Source organism: Bombina bombina, chromosome 4 (assembly GCF_027579735.1).
Source record: "Bombina bombina isolate aBomBom1 chromosome 4, aBomBom1.pri, whole genome shotgun sequence".
NCBI classification, from domain to species: domain Eukaryota; kingdom Metazoa; phylum Chordata; class Amphibia; order Anura; family Bombinatoridae; genus Bombina; species Bombina bombina.
In genome coordinates this window covers 195,782,662-195,793,030 of record NC_069502.1, presented here as the reverse complement: position 1 = coordinate 195,793,030, position 10,369 = coordinate 195,782,662, and the positions used below count along the sequence as shown (strand labels likewise).

Sequence of the window (10,369 nt, the reverse complement as noted above, 5' to 3'; positions counted from 1 at the left end):
GTTCCTCTTTTACCTCCCTCCTGTCTGTAACAGGCGCTCAGCTCAGCATAAACTCACTGCAAATAAAGTTACTTATAGCATAAAGTTTTTTATATTTCATCACGGAAAGTCCCCTCTATTTGTAGCACTGGTAAATCCTCACTTTTCAAAAATGCTGTGTATATATGTGTGAATGTTGTGTAATGTGAGTGTATGCATGCTGCAAAGTGTTTACGTGTGTATATGTTGTGTAGTTTGTATATGATGTGTAGTGTATAAATGTGGATATGTTCTTGTGTGTATGCTGTGTGGTGTATATGTGTGTGTGTGTATGATGTGTTTTATGTGTGTGTGCGTATGTTGTATAATGTTTGTTTAAAAATGTGCTGCTCATTATGTCAGTGTAGAGCTGAAACATTAAAGTGATGGTAAATCCTAATCCTAGTTCCTTTATTTGTTTGAAGCGTTCCCCACACTGAGCTCCTCAGGAAGCCCACAGCAGAACGCTATTTTGCTGTGAGGTGATGTTTCCACCTCTTATTAAATAGCTGTGCGGCCTAGCTGTCCCTTTAAGGAAGTATTATAGTTATTTGTTTTAGTTCCAAGGATTAAATTCTCACTCAAGTCTGCAATGCCAGGAAATGCTCACTTAATGGAAATACAAAATATACACTAAGAAGCTGCACATCTAGTACATATTATGCCTCTAGGACCCCTGTGGCTACTTGGAAATTTACTGAGGAGCACTTGGAACTGGAACTTAGCACTTAGCTATGTCCTTTCAATGGCCATTATTTGAACTTTTTTATATCTATTCCTGGAAACCATGGAAGCTGACTGATTGCCTGAGTGGACACCAAATTACATTTTTCTATTAATTTTTTCTACAGGATAAACAAATTCTTTCTAAGGTTTTATCTTCCAGCTGATTCTGGATCATTCTACTAATTAAAAACTTTTCTTTTGGTGATTCAATTGTTCAAATTTAATGCAACTTGTCCACTAATTTTACAGCATACAGACAACATATTCCAGATATAATAAGAACCTGATCAATATGTTCTAACGAATGCCTTCGTTTCTGCATGTTGCAGTATGTGAACATACGTACTTACATTTGGTATTGAAATAAGGGGAAACAAATCACACCAACTTAACTGTATATATACGAAAAACACTTTATTATGTATGTCTTATTTACATATATTTACATATTGCACATGTTGGCTGGAATGTTTTATACATGTAATATACATAAAATCAATGGCATTGGCCGATATATGTCTGTACAAATCTGCACTTCCCAATATATTTACTCACAATGTCTGTTATATTTTACATAAAGTGAATATTACGCAGCACTTTTTAATGTAATGATCTCTGCATAAAAATACATTGTCTTTTTTTTAGACAATGAAAAAGGCAATTGTCATGCATTTATTAAAGTATACTCCAAGGGGCCAAATTATCAAGCTCCATATGTAGCTTGATGCCCCCGTTTCCGTGTGAGCCTTGAGGTTCGCCGAAAACAGAAGTTATGAAGCAGCGGTCTAAAGATCGCTGCTCCATAACTTGTCCGCCTGCTCTGAGGCGGCGAACAGAAATCAACCTGATCGAATACGATCGAATTGATTAACACCCCCTGCTAGTGGCCGATTGGCCGCGAATCTGCAGGGGGCGGTATTGCACAAGCAGTTCTGGATACGCTGTCGGCATTTATCGATGTGCAGCGGACATGATACGCTACATCGTTTCATGTCCGCTCGCACTTTGATAAATATGCCCCCAAGAGTTCTTTGTGGCCATAACAATGGATTAAGGATTAAAAATATTTTAACCAAACATTGTTCATTGCATAAGCATTCAATACAATTTTTGCACCAGTACTAGTGTTGCTAAGCACAATTTATTATCAGTTTTTGATACACAAACAATAATAGAAGTATGCAATATGAACATATTAGATTTGCTCAAGGTCACACACTAATGTATTTTTGGCAGCATAACGCATCAAATCTGATGTGTTGACTTCTTATAGAGCGAATGGTAAATGAACAAACAATGGAAGATACAAAGTACACTTACACCACATCCATCTGCATATAAAGTAGACAACATATAAAATGTATGTTAGAGAATTGTGGAAGTACAGTATTCTGTCAATATGCAAAAATAAATCTTTTTTGTTCACAATGAAATATGCTATAAACATATTAAACGTTTCCCTGTTGAGTTCCAAGGCACTTCTTATAGTTCTTGGGTTTCAGTATCTTTATGGTCTTTGCTGTAATCTGAAAGAAAAAAAAAAGATGACCATTGTTTAACATTTTGGAGAAATTAATGTCCTTAAGTTTTCTTTTTTATCTTTTTTTCTTAAGTGATTTAAAAAAATCATTTTTTTTGTAACTGAATGTATAGAATATACAATTTGCAAAGGGTAACCTAACAGTTTCCTACATGAAATAAGTCACAGTCTAGCAGGAATAGTTTACAGGCCATTAGCAAGTTAGAAGAATCTATACTTTAAATATGAAAATTAAAAACTGTTCCCCAAATGTCTGCTAATACTGATTGCCAGGGTAGTCAACTTCACTCAAATATGCATATATTTTGTACAATAGACATTCCCCAGCGGTTTTTGTTTAATTTGACATTAAAGGGGCATGAAACCTAAATTTTTTCTTTCATCATTCGGATAGATCATACTATTTTAAACAACTTTCCAATTTACTATTAAAATTTGATTCACTCTCTTGGTATTTGTTGAACAACAATGCACTACTGGGAGCTAGCTAACCACATCAGGTGAGACAATAACATGAGACATATATACCTGTATATGTGCAGTCTCAAATCAGCAGCTCCTGTGCCTATTTAGGTATCCTTTTCAACAAAGAATATCAAGAGAACAAAACAAATGAGATAATATAAGTACTTTGCAAAGTTGTTTCAAATCACATGCTCTATCTGAATTGTGGGTTTCATGTCCCTTTAACTGTGGTATTTTATTATATCATTTATTTAGTATTTTAAATTGTAGGTACAAACAATATCAGCATTTGCCGTCACACTGAAAAGCAATAAACATATTACATGACCTTGAAACAGAGACTTGTAGGACCATAGTATAGCTCTCCAAATACTGAGATACATTTTTGAAACTTCTCATGAAGAAACCCTAGTTTTAAATATAAAAAGTTCTGGAGACTCAATAATCTACAAATTCTTTTGTTTAAATAAACATTATGCACCACACCATACAAATACACTCTGGTCTCCACCACACCGTGCAAATACACTCTGGCCTCCACCACACCGTGCAAATGCACTCTGGCCTCCACCACACCGTGCAAATGCACTCTGGTCTCCACCACACCGTGCAAATACACTCTGGCCTCCACCACACCGTGCAAATGCACTCTGGCCTCCACCACACCGTGCAAATGCACTCTGGCCTCCACCACACCGTGCAAATGCACTCTGGCCTCCACCACACCGTGCAAATACACTCTGGCCTCCACCACACCGTGCAAATACACTCTGGTCTCCACCACACCGTGCAAATACACTCTGGTCTCCACCACACCGTGCAAATACACTCTGGTCTCCACCACACCGTGCAAATACACTCTGGTCTCCACCACACCGTGCAAATACACTCTGGTCTCCACCACACCGTGCAAATACACTCTGGTCTCCACCACACCGTGCAAATACACTCTGGTCTCCACCACACCGTGCAAATACACTCTGGCCTCCACCACACCGTGCAAATACACTCTGGCCTCCACCACACCTTGCAAATACACTCTGGTCTCCACCACACCGTAAAACCAAAATCTTGGTTATCAAACACATGCTTTAAATGGATATGAATCCCCAACATTTTAAAATGGATCAAATTCTTCCAAAACTGCTGTATTCTGTCAGAATAAGTTACCCGTCCAAAAAAGCTACCCTAGCACTGCGCATGCGCTATTTGATGTCACCGCATTCCAAATCTGTATCACAAATATGTTTGGAATGCACAGTCACAGAGGTAGCTTATTCTGACGGATAGTTTCATTTCACTGTGATCCTTTTCTAGTGAAATTCTCTTTAATTACTTGGGTAATGGAAATGTGTAGGGGTTTAAAATGTGGAGTCTATTCATCCTATAAGAAATAAAAAATATTCCGTCAGAATAATCTACCTCTGTGGCTGCACATGCGGGTAAGCAAACAGTCACATAGACATATCTTAAGGAAATTCTGCACCGTCAGATAAAGCTACCCTATAACTCTGCAGGCCCTGTTTGAGGTCACAGCATTCCAAACATATTTGTGATACCGATTTGGAATGCAGTGACATCAAATAACGCATGTCGGGTTAACGCACTTGAGAATATGCAATTGAGTTTGCATGTGAGTAGGGTGTTAGGCTTTTTTCTTCTTCTTTTTTTTGGTCCACTGACTTCTATGGCGTAATAGGATATCCCGGGCACAATATTGTAAGGTCAGCTTTTTATGCGGGTCATGTTAGAGCATGAGTGAAAACACTTTACTTTCAAAATCGTAATTAGAGTACAACCCAATGTGTGCAAAAAGCTAAGTAGCATTTTTGCTCTGGTACTAAGAGTTGAAAGTAAACGGTTTTTGCACTTGCGCTAAGCCGACAAGCGCAAACTTCAGAAGTTAGAATATTATGTCTGTGTTCACGTAGTCTCCCATAGAAACCAAAGGAGAAAAATAAGTGGAAAAAAAACTCCACTCTCGCGCAAACCCGATCGTATACTCTCATTTGCGCTAACCTGACAAGAAAATATGAATATTTTAAATTCCAATATTATTTACAGAGGAGAATATGTTCTATTTGTTCATAAATGCGCATATATATATATATATATACACACACATATACACACATACTGTATGGTATTTTGGTACAATATATAACTACTATACCTATATATGCATACATAGATGATTTTATATATAGGTATAGATATATACAGATATGTATAGGAATATTTATTTAGAAATACATAGAACATATTCCACTATGTGCAGAACATTGGAATGTGAAATATTTACAGTAAATCTATAGTTAAAAACTTTTTTTTTAAATATGAATATTGCATAAATATGCTTTTACATGTTTACATCTACTTAAAGGCAGAGGGCTCCAATGCACACACATATATATGTATGCATATATTGTTATGTGTTTATATGTGTATATATATGTCTGTAAATACATATAAATACATATGTGCACATATATAGATACACACACATATATATATATATATGTGTATCTCTCTCTCTCTCTCTCTCTATATATATATATATATATATATATATATATCTATATATATATCTATATATATATATATATATATATATATATATATATATGTGTGTGTATCTCTCTCTCTCTCTCTCTCTATATATATATATATATATATATAAATGTGTGTATCTCTCTCTCTCTCTCTCTCTCTCTCTATATATATATATATATATATATATATATATATATATATATATATATATATATATATATATATATATATATCTATATCTATATATCTATCTATCTATATATATATATATATATATATATATATATACACATACACACACTTTTAACAAGTTTAGACAAGTATATGTATGTATGTATGTATATCTATGTTAAAGCCCTTTACCTGCCTTTTTTTTCTAACAACTGAGACCTCGTATCTTTCAGCCTTTATAACTTGTGTGCAATCTTTTTTTAAATCATTTTTTTAAGATAGTGTTATTATGAGTGTAACTATACTTTGTAATGTATTTTTGATGTGTTTTGTGACACGTTTATGTTTTGCGAAACAGTTAACCACAGCTCTGAAGTCTAGCGCGAACAATCACATTTTCTTTCAACTCGTAATACGAGCGGTAAGCCCGACGAGCGCAAACCCTTACGATAAACCCCTTATAGTTCGGGTGCAAACCTTATCGCTCCACTCATATTCTATCCCTTAATAAGCTTTTCTAAAGTTTTTTGATTATACCTTCTGTGTAGTGCAATAACAAAATACTGCAGCAGAGCGTTGTATTATCCTTTTTTGTCCCTTTAAACCACTAGAAAGTCAATGTGAAGCATGTTGTGTGACTATAATGACTGGGGGACTGATTTTAGCAGCAAAAATCTTCTTCACAAATTACTAGACATGAATCCAATTTTTTGTATGATTTTAATCCAATTACTCACTAACAAGAGTAACTGATGAGATCCAAAAATAAATAAATAAAATGAAAGAAATAACTATATAAAGGAATACATGAGCCAACATACTTGTAATTCAAAACTAAAGACTCATTTTAAGCTCATGTTCCCAAGCTGAAATTTCAAAATAATTAATACTGAAAGTCAAAAAACTGGAAATGCTTATTTGTAGTAAAGAGTTGACTTCAACATCTGTACCTTACATTCCAGGCTTGTTTTGCCAAAATATGTATTGCAGATTTGCTTGATGAAGTTTTAAATAACTGACCTTTGCAAGCTGAATGTAGTTAAATGTAGAATTTATAGCCATTGTTTATTTATCTTTATAAATGTGTCTCAAAAGTACTAGAAGAAATTGAGTAGTTGTACTAAACTGTTTATATTCCATCTATAATGTACTATATTCTGCATATTTCTCTAAACATGTAAAATGTTGATATAATATAGAATATCACATTACTAAATATTGCCCACCTACTTAGATATAATACATACCACTGTAATAGTGTAGTATGTTCTGAAATCACTTTAATTATCAGCAACAGAACAGTATTAACAATATAAATCTCAGCACACAGAACTTCTGTATTAAAAAAGAAAACTCTAACTGGCTCCTGTTTAGAAATCAGGAGTAAGTAGTTAAAAACTGGAGATATACACTTACTGGCCACATTATTAGGCACACCTTGCTAGTACCGGGTTGGACCCCCCTTTTGCCTTCACAACTGCCTTAATTCTTTGTGGCATAGATTCGACAAGGTGTTGGAAACATTCCTTAGAGATTTTGGTCCATATTAACATGATAGCATCACACAGTTTCTGCAGATTTTGTCGGTTGCACATCCATGATGCAAATCTCCCGTTTCACCACATCCCAGAGGTGCTCTATTGGATTGAGATCTGGTGACTGTGGAGGCCATTGGAGTACAGTGAACTCATTATCATGTTCAAGAAACCAGTTTGACATGATTTGAGCTTTGTGACATTGCCCTGCTGGAAGTAGCCATCAGAAGATGGGTTCACTGTAGTCAAAGGGATGGACATGGTCACCAACAATACTCAGGTAGGCTGTGACATTTAAACAATGCTCAATTGGTACTAAGGGGCCTAAAGTGTGCAAAGAAAATATCCCCCACATCATTACACCACCACCACCACCAGCCTGAACCATTGATACAAGGCAGGATGGATCCATGCTTTCATGTTGTTTCACCAAAGTCTGACCCTACCATCTGAATGTCGCAGCTGAAATCGAAACTCATCAGACCAGGCAACATTTTTACAATTGTCTAATTTTGGTGAGCCTGTGGGAATTGTAACCTCAGTTTTCTGCTCTTAGCTGACAGTAGTGGCACCCGGTGTGGTCTTCTGCTGTAGCCCATCTGCTTCAAGGTTCAGCGTGTTGTGAATTCAGAGATGGTATTCTGCATACCTTGGTTGTAACAAGTGGTTATTTGAGTTACTGTTGCCTTTCTATCATCTCGAACCAGTCTGCCCATTTTCCTCTGACATCAACAAGGCATTGTCCTCCACACAACTGCTGCGCACTGGATATTTTCTCTTTTTCGGACCATTCTCTGTAAACCCTAGAGATGGTTATGCGTGGTAATCCCAGTTGATCAGCAGTTTTTGAAATGCTCAGACCAGCCTGTCTGGCACCAACAACCATGCCACGTTCAAAGTCACTTACATCCCCTTTCTTCCCCATTCTGATGTTCGGTTTGAACTTCAGCAAGTCTTCTTCACCACGTCTAGATGCCGAAATGCATTGAGTTGCTGCCATGTGATTGGCTGATTATCAATTTGTATTACCAAGCAATTGAACAGATGTACCTAATAAAGTGGCCGGTGAGTGTATGTAGTTGACTATACCCTTGTAGATGTTATAGGCTCATGCACCATTATTGTCATCCTAAAGTCTCCGTACTATTATCCTGCCACTCTTATTAAGAAGTGTTGCATAGTGCACTAGCATATCCCAGTGATGTTGTCTTTTTTCGATAGGGTTGCCACCTTTTGTTTAAAAAAAATGACCAATCAGTGACCATACACACCTAGGCTGCTGCTTAGTCTCACCTTTTGCTCACTCTGAGCTATCAAGGGATGTCACAAAATCCGATTTAGCTATGCATTGTCTAGTTCTCAGTATTCTGCACACAGCATACACCTCATGTTTTAATTGATCGTATAACTGAAATTACTGCACCTAGAATCACCCCTGCTTGGATAGCTCAGGGTTTAGATCAACACTAACTCCAAATAAGAGGTATGTGCTAAATGTCCAACTGAATATAAAGTGTAAATTGGTTATCAATTTTGTTTTAATCTCTTGGTATTCTTTGTTGAAAAGCATACCTATGTACGCTCAGGAGCAACAATGCACTACTGAGATTGGTGGTTGCATATATATGCCTGTTGTCTTTGGCTTACTTGATATTTTCAGCTAGCTGCAAGTAGTGCATACCTGCTCCTTCAACAAAGGATACCAAGAGAATAAAGCAAATTTGATAATAGAAGTAAATTGTAAAGATTAAAATAAGAAATTACAGCATATAATATTTTAATAATCACAATAGTAGGCTTAAAGCCTGTTTTCAAGATAATGATAATAAATTACATGGTTAGACGTTTGTCAAACACAAACTAATGTGATAGCCAAGAAAACAATTAGTCCAGCAAAAGACTTAGGGCTAGATTACAAGTGGAGCCCTAATTAACACTCCCACTCGAGCATAAAATCGCACAAGAAGTAAGCGTTTTGCGCTTGCATTATGAGTTGAAAGTAAACTTCTCACTTGCACGCTAACCCGAAGAGCGCAAAAAGCCAAGCTTAGAATATCATGTGCGTGTTCATGTATTCCCCCATAGAAGTCAATAGAGAAAACAAAAGTGGGGAAAAAAAACCCCATTCTTGCGCAAATTCAATCGTATATTCTCATGTGTGCTCACCCAACATGAAAATATAAATATTTAACATTCCAATGTTCTTTACATAGCAGAATATGTTCTATTTATGCATAAATACATATTTCTATATATATATCTGATGATATTTTGGTACAATTTATATCTATACCTATATATAAAATTATATATATATATATATATATATATATATATATATATATATATATATATATATATATATATATATATATAATTTTATATATATATGTGCAGAACATTGGAATGTGAAATAATTACAGTAATTACATACTATAACACTTTATTAAATATGAATATTGCATAAATATGTTTTTACATGTTTTCATCTACTTTACTGCAAAGGGCTCCAATACCACAAAGAAAATATGGACATATAGCCTGGATGATATTTGCAAAGCCAAATAGAACTAATTGGATCATCCAATAAATACCACTACTCCTTACCATTTAACCCTTTGAGTGCTAAGCACTTTCCCGCACTTTCCCACATGGGTGCTAATATTTTCTAAGTTTTTTTTTATTTATTTAATTTTTGAAAAAACATTTTTTAACTTTTTGTATTGTTTTTACAAACCCCCAAGACTTACACTGTTGGAAAGGTTAGGCGATTCCCTTTCCAACAGTGGGTCTTGGGGGTCTGTAGCTGCTTAGATGCCTGAGATACAGGCTTCTAAGCAGCATGCCCCATCCTCCTATACTTAACATTGTTAAGTATAAATAAAGTTGCACGGTGACGTCATCAGGTTATTGCGCGTGACGTCACTGTGCATCACGTGAAGCCCCGGCGATGCCTATCACTCTACAGGCAACGATCGCTGGGGTAGGAGCTGTTAAGAGCCCCCAGATCTCCCTCAAGGTGGGAGAGTGCTCATGACGGCTCTGAGCCGTCATTAGCATCAGAGTGAGAAACTCTGTGACGGCTCAGAGCCGTCATTAGCACTCAAAAGGTTAAAGGGACACTGAACCTAATTTTTTTCTTTCGTGATTCAGATCGAGCATGACATTTTAAACAACTTTCTAATTTACTCCTATTATCAATATTGATTCGTTCTCTTGCTATCTTTATTTGAAAAAGAAGGCATCTAAGCTTTTTTTTGGTTCAGAACCATGGAAAGCACTTGTTTATTGGTGGGTGAATTTATCCACAAATCAGCAAGAACAACACAGTGTGTTCACCAAAAATGGGCCATCATCTAAA

The 10,369-nt window shown here is 35.9% G+C and overlaps 1 protein-coding gene across 1 annotated transcript in view; it reads right to left on the bottom strand.

Annotated features, from left to right (window-relative positions):
* Nucleotides 1–2,102: 2,102 nt before the first annotated feature.
* ALKAL2 (ALK and LTK ligand 2) overlaps nt 2,103–10,369 on the bottom strand; it is a 159,691-nt gene continuing 151,424 nt past the window's right edge. Inside the window, exon 5 of the mRNA XM_053708951.1 lies at nt 2,103–2,270. The gene's annotated coding sequence lies outside the window, so the exon portion shown is untranslated. The remainder of the gene's footprint in view (nt 2,271–10,369) is intronic.